Source organism: Phyllostomus discolor, chromosome 1 (genome assembly GCF_004126475.2).
Source record: "Phyllostomus discolor isolate MPI-MPIP mPhyDis1 chromosome 1, mPhyDis1.pri.v3, whole genome shotgun sequence".
NCBI classification, from domain to species: domain Eukaryota; kingdom Metazoa; phylum Chordata; class Mammalia; order Chiroptera; family Phyllostomidae; genus Phyllostomus; species Phyllostomus discolor.
Genome location: NC_040903.2, coordinates 194,246,128 through 194,270,769, shown reverse-complemented (window position 1 = coordinate 194,270,769; position 24,642 = coordinate 194,246,128). Strand labels below are relative to the sequence as shown.

Here is a 24,642-nt window from a genome sequence, read left to right as displayed (position 1 = left end):
TTCCTGCTTGTGGAGGGGTCTGAAACATTTTCTCACCTCCCAAGTCAAAATCTGGATCATCCCCACTCATCTGTGTTCCAAGTGCTTTCTGCCATCACCCCCCCCCTCCTCTCCCACCTGTATCCCAGACACACCCTGATCTAAAATGAGGGTATCAGGTACATTCTCATACTTCTAAACTACTTGCTTTCACGTACCATTTGCTGAAAGTGTAACCCAAAACCCCATCACTTGCTTCCGTAGGCACCTGTTGGGGAAGTACAGCACCCCCGGAGCCTATGATGATGCCTGACACAGAGAAGGGACTCAAGGGGGAAAACACATGAATGGATGATGATCACTGAACAAGGATACCAATGATATTAAACTTCACAGAACTGTGACCAGAGATAGCTCCGAGTTTTCAAGAGCCACACCTAGTGTTTTGCTTCAGTTTTCCACTATAATGAAGGCTTTACTGAGAAAACAAAATCCAGATTGATTAAAAGACTGATGAAAATCTAGTAATTGAGAGTTCCTTTCCAATTGTTTAGAAATGTATTTATTATGTGGACATGGTTTCTTTTTTGTTTTAAATGTGATGTCCTATCTATTTGAAAGGATGACTCTTATGATCAAAAAGGGTATAATTTAGTTACTTAAGCATTGAATAACCTACAGAGTATCATAGAAATTAAGGTATTGCCCTGGCTGGTGTGGCTCAGTGGATTGAGCGCCGGCCTGCAAACCAAAGCGTTGCCAGTTTGATTCGTGGTCAGAGCCCATGCCTGGGTTGTGGGCCAGGTCCCCTGTTGGGGGCTTGTGAGAGGTAACCAATTGATGTACCTCTCGCACATTGATGTTTCTTTGCCTCTAAAAATAAATAAATGTTTTTTTAAAAACATTAAGATATTATCAACATTATTGTTACTAAGTTAAACAGACTTCCCAGTATTGGGAACAGGCATCTTCATTCCTGTTCAAAGCACTGACTTTGAAAATGTTCTCTACAGTTTATCTACATCATTAGTAGGTAGTTACTCAATACCTTCCATTGCCTTCCTGAACAAAATTCTACTTTTTATAGTTTCAGACTTTATCTTATGATGAAAAATGAGTACTGCAAGTGTTTTGCTCTGGCCCAAACAGTTGCACAACAAAGAAAACAATACATAAGTGCTCCCCAGAATATTGTCACATAAGGTTGCTGTATGGCATTTCTATCCTTGCCAGTATGGCACAGTAATTTTGGCGATGTCCAAACATCACTTGTGTGATGCAAAAGCGTTCACAGTAGAAAACACATCTATTACTGTAGTAACAGGGGCTACACACGCAGAGCATGTACAACATACTCTGACTTCTCATGAACAAAAAGAAGGCAAAAATTCCACATTTTCTGTTCATAAAGGGCATTCATTTTGATGTAAAAAAAAACATTACAGACACAAGAGGGTCACAAAATAACATATAATTCCATGTGGCTAAATGCACCCAGAAGACTTAATGTTACACACTAACTGTTTAAAGGTATAAGCCTCAAAAAAACTACTATACATACATAAGTGAAAGTGATAACCATTAAGACTGTAAGGAAAGAGGTATCTAGAAATATAGATTTTACTGCATTCAAAAATGTTTATTTTTACCTTCGTAAGTCATGAAGAAAAACATGCCCTTAATAAAGGTTACTTTTTTAATGACGTCTAAATAACTCAAATATTTAATGCTTTACACTTACCATTTGTTTTGACTTTGAACAAGATATTAGGCACACAAGTCCATGTAAGCTCAACTTATGCTTGCTGCCCCCTAACCCAGCCTTCCCCTATTAACTGTTCTGAGGAACACACTCTCTGTAACCCTGACACTTGGGTGTGATAAATGGAGATAAAAGAATTACTCCATTATTTTGATAACTGATTATTCACTTGAATATTATAAATCTTTAGTTAGTCATTTGATAAACTAACTCTGTGTCCCAGAGGAGAGCAATGAATGGTCTTATCTTTCTCATCATTTGGCTTACCAACATTCATCCTGTCCCCTGAGGAATATGTCTGACTTATCTAAATAAAACTGAAGGATATATCATATGTTGGTTTTATTACCTTAAAATTGGCCTGTTAGATTTTCTATGTTTTGCACCCTTTCCTAGCCAAACTGGAAAACACCCAACAAAATCGATGTTCAGAAATCGGCTTTCATTCCAGGATGCCATGAACTCCCTGGGAGTAGTGAGCATGGATGGAAGGAAGGAACGTACACCATGAAGGCTGGGGTCCCAAGTTAGAGGACACTGCTTTCATCCGAGCCTAAATGCACTGCTGCCTTTCTGAGTCCACAACGGGGCTGTGTAAATTATGAGAAACAGCCCATCCGATCCCCAAGCCCAAAACGTATCAGAGGTCAGCGTTCTTAAGGCAGCAGTCTATTTTTAAACTAATATAAGTTGGGTTCTAAATTTGACCTGCATTTAAATGATCGTCTGGTAAGGAATGTCCAGCTGGACACTCATGCACTTGAAGTTGCCTGAGGGAGGTCCACACAAAGTTCATTTTATACGCAACAGACAAAGCCTTCTCTTAGCAACTGGCGTCCTCCACGAAGGAAGAGCGGCAGCTGTGAAGGAAGGCACATCCTGCAGCGCGGGGCCCTGGAATTCACTTCTTCACACAGCTAACAAACGCAGGCCATTCTGTACATTCAGACGGTTCGGGAACACCAGTTTCCGATTGCTCAACACAACTGAATAAAGTAATAAAACATATTTCCAAAGGGGTGCAGAATACATGAATGTCACCCCAGAGAAGCCAACAAAAACCAGGGCCTTTTGAAGGTTCCCCACAGCACGCTTCTCTTCAGAAAGTACAAGTTCACTCACAGGGCCATGCCGACCAAAACAGTCTCACTGACAATGAAGAGTTTCCTTTGCTAATTCTGTGTTCAGAAACTGGAAGATAAAAGAAAACCATAAATACCCCATCAAAATATCAGTTACATAATTACAGCACTGATTGCTGATAATTTTGGAAACTGTTATCATCCTTAAGTTTAAGGAACCTTCAAAGCACTTAGAACTTTTACAATTTAAAAACACATATATTTCAAGGGCATGACAGTGGTATGAGAGTAGCAGTAGCACACTGTGTTGCTTAGGAAACTATGTTCTATTAATTTTGGTGTCCACATTAGAAAAATCACTGCCAGGACAGAGGTGAAAACAATAAAACAAATACAATCTCTGAAAGCCATCAACAAACATACAATGACATAAATTATATGTCTATTTCTATGAACCAAGATAACAGCAGTTCAGTAAAACCCACTGTAGGGTAGGTGGAGGCAGCCTGGCTCCCCACCCAGGTGTCTGGGCGGCTCAGGGAAACAGTTTCCCACAGCCTTGGAGGGGCCTGACAAGTAGTGTTCTCATAGCCTTGAGATCGGGTCCCCTAAACTGTTCCCATAACATGAGGTGGGCTCGCATGTGCAGAATTTTGTTATATAATTTCCTGGTAGTTTGCCAGCTTTGTTCACCTCTAGTACTTAAGACAGTAGGGGCTTCTCACCAGAGACACGCGTCTTGCAGGGTGCAGGCTCGCCCACTGTGAACAGAGGCACGCCAAGCATCCCCACGACTCTGTGCATTTTCTTCTGTCTCCCTGAAGCTAGGGTGGACCTGCCCGTCCTTGACAGGCTGCAACACACCCATTTAATAATTAAACTACTGATAGTTAAGAACGAACGTAAATACCCGAGGTGCCCATTTGTATGTCACGTACAAAACCTGTCCCCTCTCATCAGCCTACAATTCCGGCGCAGTCCAGCACCCCTGAAGAACACGTAACACTATGATTTGGAGGGCAGAGCAAATCCACATACTTCATTTTCTGGGTATCTGAAAGATCAGTTTGACTTTAAGATTCAAAAACTACAGACCATGAAAAGTAAGCGCATAGCATCTGCACCCAAAGCCTTGATCTTACCATGCTCCTTTTATTCATTCTTCGAAGGAACGTTTATTGAGCCATGTAGCCAGGGCTGCTTATTGTTACACAATATCCACTCTCCCCTTGTTCCTAACGCAACTCCAAATGTCCCTCAGGGAGGCGAGGCACCTAAGTAAAAGACCTGCCTCACACAGCCTCCCTTGCAGCCAAATGAGTCCAAATGACTAAATTCTGGCCAAGGAAAAACAAACATATGTGTTTTGAGAAAATTAAGCAAAGACAGGTTGCTTAAACAGAGCTGACTCTGTTCAGATTGCACCCCTTTTCTCTCTCCCACCTCCCACTTTTTAGAACAGGAAAGAGGTGCTTCCAATAGCTGTGTTATACCATGCAAACACCGTAAGGCTGCATGGACGCCTTCCAGGAGCTCAGAGAGAGGGTCTAGGCTGTATGTCTTTACTGTTGTCACCTCCAGGGAGCAAATGGTCAAAGACACTGGCACTGCAGAGTATAGTAACCTCTGATGCTATTTTTGCCTTCTTGTTGCTAGCAACAGTCTGGTGTCTCATACATATACAATATAAATAAGCCTTTTAAAATCTGAAAGAACAGGGCTAAAGGAATAGCACTTATGAGGAAAAACAACGTAAGACTCACCAGTCCCTTCTCTGGTCATACCTTTGATCTTTCAGTTAAGCACTTACACACCAAGGTATCCCCTCTCCTGATAGAACTTACAGATAAGACTCATTCTTGCTGTTTTGCAGATACTCTTAAATAAGTATTAAGTGAACAACTTAAAGCAAATGAATACAGAGCTCCTAAATTAAGTCTTCCACTGACAGATAATTCCTGTGGTTGGAAATTACAAGCACAGTGTCTGCAGAAGGGCCAGCTCATTCAGTCAAGCAAAGAGCAGTAGAAGACGGCTGCACCCGCTGAGCTCAGGTCCCCTGGTCCTCACCTCCCGGACGGACAGATCTCTTCACCTCGTGTGTCCATGGGCTGAAGTGAACACTGGGGAACTCCAGTCTTCCTTCTCCTCTTCCTGCTGACCTGCTCACACTTGCTCATTCATTACACATTCATTGAGAACATGCTGCAGGGATGCCTGGCATAGGTCTAATGAACCACACATGGCAACTGTCCTCCAGAAATCTATGATCCAGGAAAAGCAAAGAAGCCATTACAGTGCATGTACGAAAAGATGGGTACACATGATGTGTGTTTCCCATGGGGAGGCCGGGCGCCATTCAGAGTGCTTTCACCAGCTCTCTCCTTTACTCCACACCATCGCTGCGGGACTTCTCTCCGTGAGGCAGCCAGCTGAGACCCAGAGAACTCTGAGTCAGGAAGGAGCTCCAAGCCACTAAACCCGTCAGGACAGGAAAGGCTGAGCGAGGGAAGTGAAGTCTGAAGGGTCAACAGAATTTTCCCAGGTTAAAAGGCAGAGGCAGAACTTTGCATGTGGAGAATTACCAGGGAGAAAAATCCAGAGGCAAGAAAAACCACAGTGCGCCAGAATTTGTTACTAGATGGTGAGTACAGCTACCCAAAGCAGTTTTTAACACCTGACAGACTGAGCTTTCACACGTTATAGCTAAAGGATGGACTCTGTGAGAAAGGAAAGATGACGATTTCTCACAAATATTCTCAATCATGTTGCCTTTAGGAGAGGCATGAAAGTAGTTTTCAGTCTGAAGCACATAATTTAATCCTGCTCTATTTTTAAGCCCAGATTTATGAATAATCATAATGTTATTTATTGGTGTGAGAAAGAGAGAGAGAGACACTGATTTGCCATTCCACTTACTGACGCACTCACTGGCTGATTCTTGTATGAGCTCTGACCGGAGATCAAACCCGCAACCTCAGCACATAGAGACGACACTCTAACCATGTGAGCGACCCAGCCAGGACTTGTAATTTTAAAGATCACTTATTAGAGAGTAGCAAAATGACATTAAAAATTTTATGAAAGCATAACAGTGGATTAGGGGGACAAAAAGTCCCAAAACTGAAATACTTAACATACATGATATACTTCACTTTAAACTTTGAAAAGATGGTTAGGCAGATTCATTGCTTAAAAAATAAAGTTTGCGTTTGGTGGCAGAGAGTCAACTCTTTCAAACCCATTTCCACCCCCCTCCCCTTTCTCTTTAGTCATAGAAGTCTGATTTTATTTGGACTGGCAATATGCCCACTTAAACATCTCACTTGAGTCTCCCTTGAAGACAGCAGTGGCCACAGAGTTTCAAGGAGAAGTCAATGGGTGGAGGTTCCAGAAAGTTCCTTTGTCCCTTTCCCTTCCCCCTCCTCTCGCAGACATCTTGGCTGCAGCCAAGACACTGCTCCGGCAGTGTCCTGTGGCTAAGTGGACAAAGGCCTTCTGCTGAGGAAGCTGAAAGCCACGAGGAGACTACGTCCCTGCCTGACGACTTGGTAGAGCTGCACTCCCAGACAGTTTCCCTACAGACATTCTATACGAGAAAATAAAACCCTATTTAATCAGACCCCTCTTCCTACTAGTCAGCACAAATTTCACTGCAGAGGCCAGAGAATTATTAAAGTATACATGGTAAGATTTACAAAAAGCAATTTCAAATAAATTTACAGTATTAAAACATATTTCATGACACACTGTCCTTTTTTTTTTTCATTTTAATCACACATCCACATCCTTACGAGCCACCCTTTCAAATCCAAATAAACCTTTTCTGATTTTTTTTTTCCTTTGGGCACAAAAGGCATCTGGCTCTCGACACAATCGGATCTACTCTGGGAGCTGAGCTGGGCAGTGAGTGGGGCCTGCAGAGCAATCCAGGGGGAGCGAACGTGCAGGGCAGGCGCACGGGGAGAATGAAGAGGTGAACAACGATCACACATCACAATGCAAGCTGTTCACCAAAAGCGTCTTCGTGTTTTACAAGCCAGGAGAACTGCTAGCTAACGGTCAGGATCGGGCTCTACGACCTGAACTACTCCTTGGCTGCCAGCTGCCCGCTGTCACAGAACCACAGCGAGACGGAAAAGTAACCGCATTCTTACTCCACATGACACCCGTCCTCTGACTTTCAGAAGTCACAGTTGCTTCACAGCAACTTGCCCATATAGAGGAGGGACATGATTTTCCTGTACTTTTTGGGAAGTGGTATGGTACTCCTTCCTCTACCCCCTACCATCAAAATAGCTCAAGAACCGTGTGCAATAGATTAAGCCTAACACGAAGAGGATAATTCCACAGGGCTGGGATGGGGCGGCAGAGAAGGCTGCCGTCTTTGGGGAGACTCAGAAACTCACTGACTGCAGGAAAGTCAGAATCAGCATTTCCACCTCAACTCACTCCAACTCAATGTACAGGTTTTGTTTAAAGCTAGAAACAAAATCCAAATGAAGAAACTAAACATAAAAGAATCTACTTCCATTTCTGTCTTCACCTCCTTAAAAAGATCACTCCTCTTAAAAAAGGTCACTCCTTTATTTTTCAAATATTTTTGCCAAGCTAAACAACAAGCCTGCTTACATCCAGTCACCGCTACCTGACCACCAGGGAAGCCCTGCTGTACATCAGGTCATTACACAAACATCAGTTTTCTTTACGGGCAAAGTGACACAGTGAAATGTACACGTCTAGATTTGAATCCTGGTTCTAACAATCACTAACTGCCGGTAAAACAGTTAGCCTCGCAAACTAATTTACAGCTCTCTGGCCTCAGTTCCTACCACTGCAACATGAAAATAATGTTACCATTCTCCTGCTAGCATTGTTGGAAAAGTTACTGCTAATGTATATATAAGGCATCTTGTAGCTAATAATGATACTAATTACTAAAAAGGTTTTATTTGTTTGATTGTCAAAGATTAAAAATTCAAAATAAAAAAGCTAACAAAAGCATCAAGAACAATGAAAGACAAAATGGAAGGTAGAGTAACTTCTGAGCCACACAGTCCTCTCAGGTCCTGCCTGAAACACTCCCAGTGATGGAAGCGCACTCCCTCCGTCAAAGGGCAACCCATCATCCATGCAAGGCTGCATCCCTACTCACAGAAGGTGGTATCTACTTCTGCATGTGTCCATTTCTGTATCAGGCTTGAGGCTTGAACACTAAGACATGGTCCCCTGCTCTCAGGGATTCACAGCTGCACCACAGGAGCAGGCTAACACAGTACAGTGAGACAGGCAACAGGAGAAGGAAACACAGCGTGCTACAGGAGTGCGGGGGTGGGGCACACGGCCCAAACCCCTGTGTCAGAAGGAAGGAACCCCTTGCATAACTCCTTACAGAATAAAGAGGTAGAACGTGCTAGAAGGGAACAAAACAAGCACCCTGACGTGACAGAAGCTCAGTGTGTCAGAAGTACCGAGTTCAAAGCAGGAAGTAGTGGACACTGTGTTGTCCCCATCACAGGGCTGGAACGCCACATGAATAATCCAGGACTTTCTCCCGCGGGCTGAACTGGAAATGCTTTAAGCAGGAGAGTGACGTGGTTAGACATGCTTTTTGTATAGAAACTATGGTGGCAATGTGGAAAATGAGCTGGGTGCAGGGGCATAATGAGATAGTAAACCAGGTAAGCAAGAATTAGAATTCACATTTTAAGCTAATCCAAACTGTTACAGAATTTTTTGTAAGGAATTACAATAAGCTGGGTCTTCCTTGGTTTCTGTAGAGGTTTTGTACGTATATAATCTCCCAATGAAGAACAGAATCAAGTGATCTGGTTTTAAAGTGAATTCGGAAACACGTTCATAAAGAGGAATGTGCACCTTCACAGTGAGAGGCCACAGAGAGAGCACAACCCCACCATCAGTTTCACACCCAAAGGCCTCTACGTGTGAGCACAACTGCTAACAGAAATAAAACTGAATCTCGAATATTCACCATCTGTCTTTAGGATGTGGGTAAACAACTATCTAAATAACTGTTTAGATTTAGGTTAAGAAATGAAATTCCGATACTGATGGCCCTTAACTTGGACCACTTTTAAGACCCTTCCCTGTCAATGACTTTAGTATGTCCCTGGCCTGTAGCTATGAAGGCACTTATCAAAAAGATAACAAAACAGTTCCGTGGATCCTATCTGTGTCTAGCTATTGACCGGCACTGGTCATAAAAAGGAAGAGTACCACACACGTTGTCTGGCTGCTCTTAGTTGGCTGCTGCCTGTACAGTTCACAAAGAAAAATGTGTATAAACATGAACATCCAGGCACAAATATCCATCTGGACAGGATGTTAACACCATTCCTCAATTCCTTAAGGGGCTTATTCTCTCTTAGAAGTATAAAAATCAACCAACTGGTTTAAGAACATTTTAATTAATTTCGGTGAGAGGGAGGGAGGAGAGAGAGGAGATGGAATCATCTCTTGAACACAAATAAGGACTCAGCTCCATAAGATCATTTGGGAAGTTTAAAAGATTAAGTGCATTAGGACCCTGAATTATCCATATGATAAAAGTACCAAATTCTTATCACCTTGAACCTCAACCTTTCCTCTAGATTCTGTCCCCTGACCTAGGAATTAACAAAGCTCATTCCAGCACAATTCAGAATGAGTTAGACATACTCCAGAAAAGGTGGTGATTAAAAGTGGCTGCTTACACCAAGCTGATGTGGGCAAATTTAGCAGTGGGAATGTTCTGATCACATAGTGAATCATAAAACCAAGACAGGTGAAACTGGATAATCATGAAACCCAGTACTTGATTTGTGAAGCTCCTACATTAGTAAAAACCCTCTTTACTTTTAGTTTTTGAGGTATAATTGATATAACATTATATTAGTTTCGTATGTACAATATATGATTCAATATTCACATAAACAGAGTGGGGGAAAAGTAGGTTTACAGTTGTGAGTACACAAAACAGTTCATTCTTGTATTATTACTCATTGATTACTGTATCATTTTCCATACGAACTGTAAACCTACTTTTGCCCCATTCTGTATTGCAAAATAATAACCACACTAAGTTATCCATCAATATACAGTTACAAAAAAACTCATTTTCTTGTGATGAGAATGTTGAAGATCTATTTTCTTAGCAACTTTCAGTATTATTAACTATAGTCATCATGCTGCACTTTAGACCCTTATAACTTATTTATTTTATAACTGGAATTTCATACCTTTTGACCCCCTTCAACTTACTTCACCCAACCCACCACCTGCTGCACTGGCAACCACCAATCTGTTCTCTGTGTCTACGAACTGGGTATTTGTTTTGTTTTGGTCCTTTTCTAGATTCTGAATATGAGATCACTATGGCAGAATCTTGTCTTCCTCTGTCTATTTTACTTATTAGCGTAATACCCTCAAGGTCCATCCACATTACCACAAATGGCAGGATTTCCTTCTTTATAATGGCTGAGTAATATTCCATGGCATATATACCACATTTTCTTTATGCATTCACGTACTGATAGATTCTTAGGTTGTTTTCTTATCTTGGTTATTGTAAATAATGCTGCAATGAACATTTTTAGTATTAAATTTGGTGTTTTTAACCCCTTCCTTAAAAGTGGGAAAAATCTTAAAAGTGGACAAAATTAAGAATTTTTCTGCATTCACCTGGGCAATCTTATAGCTTAAAGGTTAAGGAGCAAAGAAGGCTCCAGAGCAAGACCATGTGGATTCGATCCTAAGCACTATCCCTTCTGTGCCATTTCCTTCCCTGTCCGTCAGGACCAGCTCCACAGGTTCTTATGAGGATGACACGGGATAGCCCATACAGGGCCTGCTCAGAACCATGTCTGGTACAGAGCTCGTTAAACGTTCCCATTGTTATTAGTCTTAAATAACATAAAGCATGGTGAGCACTAGGAGAGGCAATATTCAAGTCCTCGAACCTTGATCATTTAGGGAAAAACAGATGCTAAAATCAGGAAAACACTGTGATATATCTATAAAGGAATAACACACAGGATTATCCAACTATCTTACATATTCATATATTACTGTCACTTTCCATAACTTAAATACCAAATGAGTTATTCTTAATTACCTTTTTATTTTTTTTAACTTGGCCTTTTGAATTGTCTACTCCCATACCCTGCTGTGATCCCATTAATATGGCATCCTGAGGTTGATTTCAAGAGATTTATGATCACCTATAGATGATTCTTCTCTAATTTTTAATAGATTTCTACTGATAATTACTTTAAATAAATTGCTAATTTCTAGACCATGTCATTGTTTCCACTAGGAATCCACTCAGCTATATTTGTTTTCACCAGCTGTCCGAATAATTATATTTAGTCCACATTTTTTTAAAGTCAGTAGAGAATGAATATGTTAATAATTAGCCTCTCTTTTTTTGACTTCCCTAAATCCTCTAATTCCTCCTACAGCTTATACAAGGGGTGCAGAATGAAGACGCATCAATGCACCTCTCAGAGACAAAGCAAATCTCAATACTGAGGGCTTAAACATCAGACAATTCTTGAGGTAACAAAAGATAAGGACTCCAATGTAAACAGAATAGTGAATGACAAGAGGCTTCCTAGATGCATTCCTGCACCAAAAATCAAATAGGATGAAATGGAAATTTGTATATGGTACTAAAAAGTTTACCTCAAATTACTAATTTTTTTATTAGGGAGGAAGAGCAAAAGAAAGAGCCCACTGTAATCTTAATGCAAGATTACCACAAAACTGGAAGGTTTGTACTTTGTTCTCATACTTATAAATGTAAATCAATTCAGCCAAGATAATGACTTTTGTTTTAAAGTCTATGAGAAAGAATTGTTCACAAAATGCCTATAGTTTAAAGATACATGTCGCTCACTCAAAACACTGTCCCAAATTTTGTATTTAAAATCAGCACAGAGAGGATGTTGGCTCCGGGTAAGACAACGAAAGCACACCCCATCCCGTCTCACTGAAGGCAGTTCTAATGCCTGGACAGAATATATGAAGCAGCTATTTGAGAGCTCTGAGAAGTAAAATGATAGCAGACTATTTGGGAGAGGAGAGAATAATTCATCACCAAACTGGTAATGAATTTCCCCATTTTTTCCTCCAAAATCCCCCAACCTGGACTCCAGTCAGGCAGATACCTGGAAGCAGGCAATGGATGTAGACTAAAGGAGCACATCCATAACTCCTTTTGAGTACTAGCTGAAGAAGCAGGAAGGGATTCCTAACCCTGGAGGAACTGGTGGAAACCCCCCATTTTTCTTCCTTTTTTCTCTATTCCCTTGCTTCCCTGTCCAAGGCGATCTCAAGGTAGTGGTGGGTAGAGGGGACCACAGTCATCTAAGCCTCTGAAGAAAGTAACCCTCCTCTCTAATCAGAAGAACTGTGATCTCTGGATTGAGTGTGTGCTGCGAACCAAAGCATCGCAGGTTCGATTCCCAGTCAGGGCACATGCCTGGGTTGCAGGCCACAGCCCCCAGCAACTGCACATTGATGTTTCTCTCTCTCTCTTTCTCCCTCCCTTCCCTCTCTAAAGATAAATAAATAAAATCTTTTTAAAAATCTAAAAAAAAAAAGAAAGAACTGTGATCTCAAGACATAGGGCAGACATTTGCAGCTCTTTTTTTCTGTCACTCTGCCTCTTGGCCCAGAATGTAAGCAGTCACAGGAAGCTCAAGGCCCCATTCTAAAGCTCCATCTTTATGGCTGTGAGACTGTAAGAGAGAATCTTAGGGGAACAGGAAGTACCAGGGAAATTGACCCACACGAATATAGCCAGTTGATTTCTGGCCAAGATGCAAAGACAATTCAATGGAGAGAAGACTGTCTTTCCATAAAAGGTGTTGGAAAAATTCAACATCCACACGCAAAAAAAAAAAAAAAAGAAAGGAAGAAACTTGACCTAAATGTCAGACTTTATACAGCTATTAATTCAAAATAGATCATATACTTCTAAATGTAAAATGTAAAACTCTAAAATTTAGAAAACTACATAAAAGAAGATCTTTATGACCTGGAGATAGGCAGAGTTCTTGGACATTATCCCTAAAGCACAATCCAGTAAAAAAATAAAAAAGATAAATTGCACTTCTTCAAAATTAAGTCTTGCTCTGAGTTAGACACTATTAAAAGAATAAAAAAATAAAGGACACACTGAAAAAATATTTGTAAATCACAAATGCAACAAAGGGTTTGTGTATCCAGAACATGTAAACACACACACACCTTCTGAGAGCTAAATCAAGGAAAGAAACAACCCAATTAAAAATGAACTTAAACCCATCCTAATCCCAAAACCAGATAAAGACACAACAAAGAAAGAAAACTACAGGCCAATATGGCTGATGAACATAAACGCTAAAATCCTCAATAAGATATTGGCAAACCGCATCCAGCAATACATGAAAAAGATCTTACATCTTGATCAAGTGGGATTCATCCCAGGGATGCAAAGATAGTACAATATTTACAAATCAATAAATGTAATACATCACATAAATGAAAGGGAACAGAAAAAATCACATGATCCAATCAATAGATGCAGGAAAGTATTTGATAAGGTACAGCACCCTTTTATGATAAAAACACTCAGCAAAGTGGGAGTAGAGGGAGCATACCTCAACATAATAAAGGCTATATAAGAAACCTACAGCCAACATCATACTCAATGGACAAAAACTAAAAGCTTTCCCACTAAGATCAGGAACAAGACAAGGATGTCCACTTTCACCACTTCTATTCAACATAATATTGGGAGTCCTAGCCACAGTGATTGGACAAGAAAAATAAATAAAAGGAATCCAAATTGGAAAGAAGGAAGTAAAACTGTCATTGTCTGCAGATGACATGATAGTGTACATAGAAAATCCTATAGACTCCACCAAAAAACTACTCAACCTAGTAAGTGAATTTGGCAAAACAGAATACAAAGTCAATATTGAGAAACTGAAGGCATTTTTGTACACCAACCATGAAATATCAGAAACAGAAATAAGGAAAAAATCCCATTTGCTGCAGTAACAAGAAAAATAAAGTAACTAGCAAGAAATCCAACCAAGGAAATAACAGACCTGACCTCAGAAAACTACACAACACTGAAGAAAGAAATTAAGGAAGACAAAAACAAATGGAAGAATATACTGTGTTCATGGATTGGAAGAATCTATGTCATCAAAATGTCCATACTACCCAAAGCAATTTATAGATTCAATGCAATCCTTATTAAAATACCAATGACATATTCCACAGATATAGAACAAACATTTCAAAAATTTATATAGAACCATAAATGACCCCGAATAGCTGCAGCATTTTTGAGAAAGAAAAACAAAGTAGGAGGGATCACAATACCTGACATCAAACTATACTACAAGGCCACAGTAATCAAAACAGTCTGGTACTGACATAAGAACAGACACATAGATCAATGGAACAGAATAGAGAGCCCAGAAATAAACCCAAGTTTCTATGGCCAATCAATATTTGACAAAGTGGGCAGAAGCATAAAAGGGAGTAAAAATATCCTCTTCAACAAATGGTGTTGGGAGATCTAGACAGCTACATGCAAAAAGATGAATCTCGATGACCAACTTACACGATATGCAAAAATAAACTCAAGATGGATAAAAGACTTAAATATAAGTCACAACACCATAAAAATCCTAGAGGAGAACATAGGGAGGAAAGTCTCCGATATTCCACACAGCAATATTTTCACCTAAATGCCCCCTAGAGCAAGGAACATAAAGGAAAGAATAAATAAATGGGACTCCATCAAAATAAAAAGTGTCTGCATGGCTAAAGAAAACATCAGCAAAATGAAAAGGGAACCAACCATATGGGAAAATATATTTGAAAATGATACCTAAGACAAGGGTTTGATCTCTAAAATATATAAAGAACTCACACAAATTCACTCTAGGAAAACAAACAACCCAATAAAAAAAATGGGCAAAGGGCCTGAACAGACACTTCTCCAAGGAGGACATAAAGAAGGCCCAAAGACATATGAAAGGATGCTCAGCATCACAAGCCATCAGAGAGATTAAAACCACAATGAGATACCACTTCACATCAGTCAGAATGGCCATCACAACCAAATCAACAAACAGCAAGTGTTGGCAAGGTTGTAGGGAAAAGGGAACCCTAGTGCACTGTTGGTGGGAATGCAGACTGGTGCAGCCACTGTGGAAAACAGTAAGGAATTTCCTCAGAAAACTAAAACTGGAACTGCCTTTTGACCTAGCAATTCCACTGCCGGGATTATATCCTAAGAATCCTGAAACACCAATACAAAAGAACCTATGCACCCCAATGTTCATAGCAGCACAATTTACAATAGCCAAGTATTGAAAGCAACTTAAGTGCCCATCAGTTACATGACTGGATCAAAAAATGATGGTACTTTTACACAGTGGAATACTATGCAGCAGAAGAAAGAAGGAGCTCCTATCCTTCACAACAGCATGGATGGATTTGGAGAGCATTATGCTGAGTGAAATAAGCCAGGTGGTAAAAACAAATACCATATGATCTCACCTATATGTGGAACCTGATCAACAAAACAAACAAGCAAGAAAAATATAACCACAGACACTGAAATAAAGAACAAACTGACAGTAACCAGAGAGGAGGTGGGAGGAGATAACAGGAGGAAAGGGGGGAAGGGTTTTCAGGAACATGTATAAAGGACACATGGACAAAGCCAAAGGGGGTAGGATTAAGGGGGTAGGATCAAGGGTGGGAGGCTGGTTGAGGTGGGGGAAAGTAGTGGGGGAAAATGGAGACAACTGTACCTTAACAACAATAAAAAAGAGAGAGGATAAAATAAGATAAAAATTTTATCATACAAAAAAAAATAAAAATAAAAATGAACTTAAAATAAGACCATTCACCAAAAGTGTATATATAAATGGCTGCAAGTACACTTCAAGTAAGCACATGAAAAAATGTTCAATATCATTAGCCATTAGGATAAAGCAGATTAAAATACAATGAGCTACGACTTCATATATAATAGAATGACTAAAATAAAAAAAAAATACTGACAACAACAAGTGCTGAGAAGGGTGCCATGCACCTGGCACTCTGGAAAATGGTTCAAAGTTTCCTTACAAACTTAAATGTACACCTACCACATAATACAGCTGTTCCACCCAAGAGAAAGGGAAGCGTATGTCCAAACAAAGATTTGTACACAAAGGTTCAGAGTAGCTTTATTTATAATGCCCCAAAACTAGAACAACTGATATGCTCCTCAAGCCAGTTAATGAGTAAATAAACTGCAGTACAGCCAAACAATAGATTCTACTCAGCATTTAAAATGAACATACTCTCCATTCCCACAACCACTTGGATGAGTCTCAAAGGCACTATGTGAGAGAAAGAAGTCAGCTTCAAAAAATTATATAGTGTATGCTTTCATTTAAATGACATCTTTGCCAAGACAAAACTACAGGGATGGAAAACACATCAGTGGTTGCCAGGGTTTACGGGTAGGAAGAGAATACAGCAGGAGGAACTTCTGGAGAGGACGGAACACTCCTGAGCATGGCTACACGAACTGACACATGTTAAAACTCATAGACTTACACACCAAATGAATAAAGACCACTTTATTTCATGTTAATTTTTTAACCCAACATAAAAATAACTCAAATTTATAAGAACATCTTGCATAACTAATTTATGCAAAGAGTGTATTGAATATTACCATAGAAATGAGTTTTAAAACAGTGGAACAATGTAGTATTAAGTATTATTTAAACCTATTTATAAGACACTTTAAAAGGCACCACAAAACCATTTCTTTCCAAAGTGAACTCGACCACAAACATATGATTGTTTAATAGCAAGAAAGCCAATATTCAACAAAGCCCAACAGTTCTAGTTATTTTGGCATCTGGCTTTCGAGATGTTCATGTCACAAGCAGGTGAACCATCTGGGAAACAGATGCATGAACTCAGAGTCGTCCAAAGTTTGTCCACTACGATCTGGTCCCATCTCCACCCCATAGAGCTTCCCACGCCTCCTCCATTTCCTCAACAGGAAGCACTCCATGAACATAGTTTGTTTTAGAGTTTGAAGAGCATGTATACAAAGGGAAAAGGTCAAGGAAACCAGTTTCACTGACAACGGCTGCGCTCTGTCACCACTACCACCACAAAGGGCTGGTGCCTCCACAACGCGCCGGAAACAGACCCTAACTTCTGTACGCCTCGTGTCAGAACTGATGCTCTTCTCCGCAGAGTGAGCGAAGGGGAGGGACAGCTCTCCACTGCAGTGCTGAGCCCACGTGATCCAACCCAGGTCCAAAAGGCTATGACGAAATCACTTTCTAAGACATATCTCTGCACTATTTCTGTCAAAATATGCTAGTCTTAACATCACCTCAGAGCATGTCTTATGGAGTTACTTTTACCTATTTCAACGACAAACAGTAAGACCATGAAAAGGATAGTATGAATGCTAACCCGGTCTCATTTTCAGTGAGATCGCTTTTCTTTTTTGAGTATGCCCTGCATGATTTAATGCTGGCCATTCGAATGCATAACATAATCGCAAATGTGTTACTGTAAAAAGTAATTTTAAAGTAGAATTTGTATTTTACTTGTAAAGCTATGGATAAATTTTTCTTTCTATTCTTCTCTCTACTTCTCAAAGGTTTGCTGAATGAAACATCAAGATAGTTGGAGAACTCCTTTTCTCCACTCCTGACATAATTTGCTATAAATTATGGCTGTCGCTATTCTGTTTTCATTGTTAACGCTCTTAGGGCAATTTTAAAAACTCTAATACACCACCATCACCATCCAAAAAGTGGGGGAGGATAGTAAGATCCACTAAACTTTCAGAGAGTGCTACTGTTACCAATTATTACAAACATGATTCAGCTGAAAACATAAGGAAAGTCAAGTTATTTTTTAATGAGACAAACTCCCCCTTGATTTAACTCAGTTGAGAGCAGTGCGCAGGAATGGATGAGTGTTTAATGAGCCTGTTTTGATTATAATAATTCAAGTCTAAAACATACGCTATATCATTCTTTAGAAAGTAGTACTTCTAGGGGTTCTTTCATCACACATATACTTAAAAATAATCACCTCACCATCGTGACAGAACCTTGACTCAGGGAATGCTGCTTTTTCACCGATGTCAAAAGTGAAAGGTGGTGTCAAATGACACCATCATAGCAGTATGCTCCTTCCTGCTATCTAGGGTGCTGTTATTTCTATTAATCTCAGTAGCCAGCAAAGATATTCTGCATTCTAAATAAAATGAGCACACAGAACTTCACACACACACACACACACAATTTTTTAAGATGAAAACTCATTTTGCATGATTCAAGTTTAAGGGCTTTTTTGGGGCTTAATTAAGTGAGCAATGCCTACTGGCTAAAACTTAGGTCATAAATCAGGCCTAAGCACAGATCTGTAAATAGCCAAGTAAAGAAAGAAAAAACCGGATGCCATTCTGTGAAGCCTGATGACACCAAGTCAAGAAGGAGTTCCGATGGCTCCCGGTACTGCAGTGGGCACCACCCCCGTGCGGCGCATGGTAGAAACGTCCTCACCTAAACAGTAACAGGCTTGGACGAGGTACTCCACAAATCCCTTACAACTGAAAGTCTCGTCCTGCAACTTAGCACAAAATTAAGACCTTTTAAACTGTGAGCTCTTTAAAGCCTTTGCCTTCTTCTTCACCCTATCATGGCACCTGATACCTGAGAGACACTCGACAAATGGTTGCTGAGTAGCGAGCATTTTTTTAAAAAAATTGAACTACATGGAAAGAACCATGGCTTCTGGTGGGCATTACCCACTGGTCCCTGAGGCGCACACACACACCAGTCCTGGTGCTGCTGGCCACTGGCACCATCTCCACCACTTTGGAGAATTCTGGGAACTGCATAATCCACAAAGGAGAACTAAATTTTCTTGGACAAAATTCACTTTTCAGCTTACTTCACAGTTAATAATAGCTTGTACTGGAAGAAGTTTCGGCTCTGCCAGTTTTTCACAGCTCATTGGTGTTTGCATTATCAACATTACCTTCAACCCATGGTTCCTCGTAGAATTCTTTTTAAGCCAGTTGTCGATTTTGTAGCTGTTGTTTTAATTAAAACCGGTTAACATAATCTGTAAGCTATTTGAGTAAACTCGGCACATCGCGCTGGGCCGAAAGCAAACAAGAGGGTGGGGGTCCCTCTGCACCCTCTGCCTGATAGAGTCCCAAACAATCCTTGGGGCACCTGTGTTCCACAGGGGACACCTATTATCTGACATAGGACCCAAACGAGGGTCCCTGTTTCCATCTCAATGTTGAACACTAATAAACTGTAGTTTACTTCTTACAACGGCTCAGTAACAACTCTAATGTTTTCTTCCTCACTCCGCCACGTGCACCCATTCTGAAAACAAACGTAGGCTCCTTCTGATGACAGCGTCTCTGCTCTCAAGTGCCTGATCAAAGGGAGATTTGTGCCTCATCCCGTTTGTCTAACCTTCTTCTATCCACAAGTGGTTCTTCAGTCTAGGACTTGTAAGCTGGATTCCCAGTATTCCGTCTTTCCATACTTAACTTTACTAAAGAAAAGATTAAAACATAGTGCCAGGAGCAGAAAAATCAACAGATTCAGAATCAGAAAATCTGGTTTCAAAATCTGCCACTACCAAGTGTGTAAGCTGGAGCAGGAGGGTGGGTGTCCTTTCTGGGGTTGTGTTTGTTTATAAAGTGAGGAAAATTCTATTTGGTTCAACTGTCTTGGTTATCATAAAGATTTAATAACTATTATAAATGAGTACTAATATTATAAACATTGAAAGCAATTTTCTTTCTATAGTTATAGATTAATTATATAATATTTATTATATGAATGGAAATTTTATTTATATATGTATATATTTACTTTATTAAATAAAGGTAATTTGTTTATATAATTATAAGTAATTAATAATTATTTTAAAGACTAAAACTAATTGTTACCATTTCCATTCACGTTCTCTCTCTTAGTAAGTTATTCTATGAAACACCAACTCTCAACAGCAACCAAATTCAAAAGGCCTCTTTGTATTTCAAGTCATCCATTATAATAAGTTATTATGTAGTTACAAAAATAACACCTGTTTGTAATTTGTGAAAATGACAAAATTCAAAATAAGTACAAAATATAAACTCAAGACTCACCCACCATCCTACCACCCAGAGATACACTCCATTAATATTGTGGTAGTTTTTAAAATTGCGATTATATTACGTAAAATGCTTTTGTATCCTTTGTATCCTTTGAACATTATTATCCTGTGCACATTTCTCCACGTCATTCAGTGCTCCTCAAAAACCAGGTGCTCAATCACTGCACAATAGTCCTCTAGATGTACGTGTCACAATTCAACCTTGTCTGCAACACTTGATATACGGGCTGCACTCAATCTTTATGTTACAAACACTAAAGTAATAACACCCCTGAACATAAATTTCTGTGAATTTTTATAAAATGTTTTTACAAGCCCTGGCTGGCGTAGCTCAGTGGATTGAGCACGGGCTGCGAACCAAAGTATCGCAGGTTTGATTCCCAGTCAGGATACATGCCTGGGTTGCAGGCCATGACCCCCAGCAACCCCACATTGATGTTTCTCTCTCTCTTTCTCCCTCCCTTCCCTCTCTAAAAATAAATAAAATAAAATCTTTAAAAAGTGTTTTTACATAAAGTACTAGATGTGGTCAAGTAGTACATAACTATTTTGAAGACTTTTGGCACATACCATAAAACTCTTTGGGGGGGGGGTTAAAACATATTTCATTGAAAAAAAACCATATTTCATTGAATATGCTATTACAGATGTCCCACTTTTCCCCACTTTATTCCCCTCCACACTGCAATGCCCCCCTCACCAGAATCCCCCTCCCCTTAGTTCATGTCCATGGGTAGTACATATAAGTTCTTTGGCCTCTCCATTTCCCATCAACTTCCCCCTATCTATTTTGTACCTACCATTTATGCTTCTTATTCTCTGTACCTTTTTCTCCATTCTCCCTCCTCCCCCTTCCCGCTGATAAACCTCCATGTGATCTCCATTTCTGTGATTCTGTTCCTGTTCTAGTTGTTTGCTTAGTTTCTTTTTGTTTTTTGGTGTTTTTTTTTTAGGTTCAGTTGCTGGTGGTTTTGAGTTTGTTGTCATTTTACTGTTCATGGTTTTTGATCCTCTTCTTTTTCTTAGATAAGTCCCTTTAACATTTCATATGATTAAGGGCTTAGTGATGATGAACTCCTTTAACTTGACCTTATCTGGGAAGCACTTTATCTGCCCTTCCATTCTAAATGAAAGCTTTGCTGGATAGAGCAATCTTGGATATAGGTCCTTGCTTTTCATGATTTGCAATACTTTTTCCTAGTCCCTTCTTGCCTGCAAGGCTTCTTTTGAGACATCCATCAGCTGCTAGTCTTATGGGAACTCCTTTGTAGGTAACTCTCTCCTTTTCTCTTGCTGCTTTTAAGATCCTCTCCTTATCTTTAATCTTGGGTAGTGTAATGATGATGTGCCTTGGTGTGTGCTGCCTTGGGTCCAACTTCTTGGGGACTCTCTGAGCTTCCTGGACTTTCTGGAAGTCTATTTCCTTTGCCAGACTGGGGAAGTTCTCTTTCAGTATGTTTTCAAATAAGTGTTCATTTTTTGTTCTTCCTCTTCTTCTGGCTCCCCTATGATTTGGATGCTGGAACACTTAAAGTTGTCCCAGAGGTTCCTAAGCCTCTCCTCATTTCTTTGAATTCTTCTTTCTTCATTCTGTTCTGATTTAATGTTTATTTCTTCCATCTGCTCCAAACCACTGATTTGAGTCCCAATTTCCTTCCTTCACTGTTGGTTCCTTGCTATGTTTTTCTGTATTTCACATTGCATAGCCTTCACTTTTTCTTCTACTTTGTGACCATACTCAACCATTTTTTATGTGAGCATCCTGATTACCAGTGTTTTGAACTCTGCATCTGACTAGTGTGGTACCTCTTCATTGCTTAGTTCTATTTTTGGAGCTTTGTTCTGTTCTTTCATTTGGGCCATAATTTTTGTCTCATAGCACCTATTACATTCTAAGGAGCAGAGCCTTAGGTACTCACCTGGGCAGGGCAACCCAGGTCATTGCATTGTGGTGCTGTGTGTGGGGGAGGGGTCCAGAGGGAACAATGAAGCTTGCTTGGCCCTCATCTGCTTTCAGTCAATTCCCCCACTATCCACAAGCAAATTGGGCCCTTCTGGTGCTGATTCGTGGGTGGGTGGCTTTGTGTATGTTCTAGGACCGTATGGGTCTGTCTCTCCTGTGAGGCTGGGAGTTTCTCCCACCGCCACAACTCCCACAGGTTTTTACAGCCAGAGGTTTTGAGGCTTTATTTCCCCATGCTGGAACCCTGGATTGCGTGGTCTGTCTTACTTCCCAGTTGTTCCTCCCAGTTTATCCCCATGCAAATATAGGACCACTGGGTCCTCCAGCTGCTGCCTTGCCATGCATCCTCTCCATCCTGGTTGCCCATTTCTGCCCCTCCTACCAGTCTAAATGAATGTCTCATCTTTAACTCCTTGGCTGTCATCCATACAGTTCAATTTTCTGTCAGGTATGGTTATTTTTATTGTTTTTAAATTACTGTTGTTTTCCTTCTTTTGGCTGTGCAAGGGGGCAACATGTATCTACCTATGCCTCCACCTTGGCTAGAACTAAAACTGTTTTTTATGAAGTTCACACAGCTAACCCTCACTTAACCAAGGTAATAGGATAACTGGTTTAGAAATTAAAAAGGCTGCTTTAAGCACTTAATGATACACACACACACATTAATGACTTTATTTTGAAATTAAAATAATATAAATTCTTGTGCCCATTTCCTGATGCAGGGTCAATGTCTTTTCCCTAAATAACCAGTTTCTGGATTGACTGTTGGACTAGTCATTTTTATACAAACCACACCCAAAAAAGCAACACCCGTAATTTCCAATGCCCCTTTTTTATTAGAGTGGACCCAAAATCTCTCCAGAAGCAAGGCGAGAACCCTTACAGAAGTGCAGTTACTCCCCCAATCCTGTGCAGTTGCCACGGCCTTACCTAACTTAGCAGCAGACTTACCTAACTTAACCTTCTTTTTGGAGGCTTTCCTGTGGAAGCCTTCAAGCTATTTAGTTTATTTTTTTTTGAAAAATAATATTCATATTTAATCAGGTTACATAAAATTTTAATCCTCACTCAAGGATATTTTTTTCATTGCTTCCTTACAGAGGCAGGGAGAGAGAGAAATATCAACATGAGAGAGAAGTATGGACTAGATTCCTCCCATATGCGTCCAGCCCGGGGATCGTCCACGCCCGGAATGCGGATCGAATCCACAACCTAGGTTCGTGCCCCGACCTGGAACAGAAGCCACATCCGTACAGTTACAGGACGATGATCCAATCAACTGAGCCACACTGGCCAGGGAAAATCAGATTACATAAAATTTTAATTAGGTGATTATAGTAACAAGTACTACAGGCTTTTGTTATCAATACAAGCAAGTCGATCAACATTCAACTCGACCAGCTGACCTAGAAGGAAACGGGCATCTAGGGTGGCTGCCGGCCTGCAGGTGCTGGAGTCACAGGCATCAGTGTGTTGGAGGAGGAGGTAAGGAGCTCTCACCATAGGGAGCTCTCCTCTCTCAGCACCTTGCAACTATAGAGTATTATGATTTTAAAAATCATTTATTGATATATATATACACAGAGTATAAACAGACACAGGCTGCGCCTGAGCTTAAAGGAAGAGCAGTGTACGTTGCTTTTAACACAGACTTGCTGAATGGAAGCCAAGAGCAACCAACCAGTCTCTCTATTCCGCTCCTCCACCTGACCTGAAAGTGTTGGGGGCCCAGGACTGGTCCTCAGAAGTCCTCCCTTTTCTATCTAAATTCAGTCACCAGCTGATCTCATCCAGTCCCAAATCTTCAAATAACATGTACAGAGAAAAGACTCTCAAATTTAAAACTCTAGATAACTTGTCTCCCAAGTAGGTCACACTTAGCTGAATACGGACCCCCCACCCCCATCCAGACCTGCTCCATTTACCAGACCTGCTCCATTCACCACCACCCCCTGCTCAGGCCAAATGGCATGGGTGTTCTTGACTTTTCCCATTTGTACTACACAACCATTGCAATAGTAACTCCTGTCACTCTCCCATGTGTCTGTGAATTTAGCTCCTGTCTCTTCTCCTTAAAATGCAGGCATCCAGAGGGCAGGGACCCTGCCTTGCTCGCGACTGTATCTCCAGTCCCCAAACTCTTCCTGGACACATAATAAGTCCTTAATAAACACTGTAGAATGAAAAAGGCTCCTAAAAAATGTCAGGCTCCTCTAGAAGATTTTCCGTGTATGATTAGAAGACTAGGAGGAAATTTTCCAACCTCTTTTATAATATGCAATTTTCCCAGTTTGGAAGTGACAATAGGCCACTAGCTCAACAGTGTCATTTTATAGATGAGAACCTCAAGGCCCAGAAATTACATAATTTACCCAAGATCACAAGAACACAGGACTCCAAATGCAAATGTAAACTGATACAAATGATCAGCCCTACATCCCCTCTCCCTTTGTTTATATACAGAACATTTTTTGCAAGTATTCGGAGAGCTGAATTAACATCAGAGATGTGTACTTTTTCATCCTGGGTATGGAAGAAAACATTCAGCAAGAGGCTTCTCACAATGTTCCCAATTACAGAGCCACTTGAAAAGCCCACAACTTGTTTTGAGGCTGCTGAGGCATCAGAGC

The 24,642-nt window shown here is 40.4% G+C and overlaps 1 protein-coding gene across 10 annotated transcripts in view; it reads right to left on the bottom strand.

Moving 5' to 3' along the window:
- The window catches only part of SIPA1L1 (signal induced proliferation associated 1 like 1), a 421,848-nt gene that overhangs the window by 198,879 nt on the left and 198,327 nt on the right, over window positions 1–24,642 (bottom strand). The window lies entirely within an intron of this gene.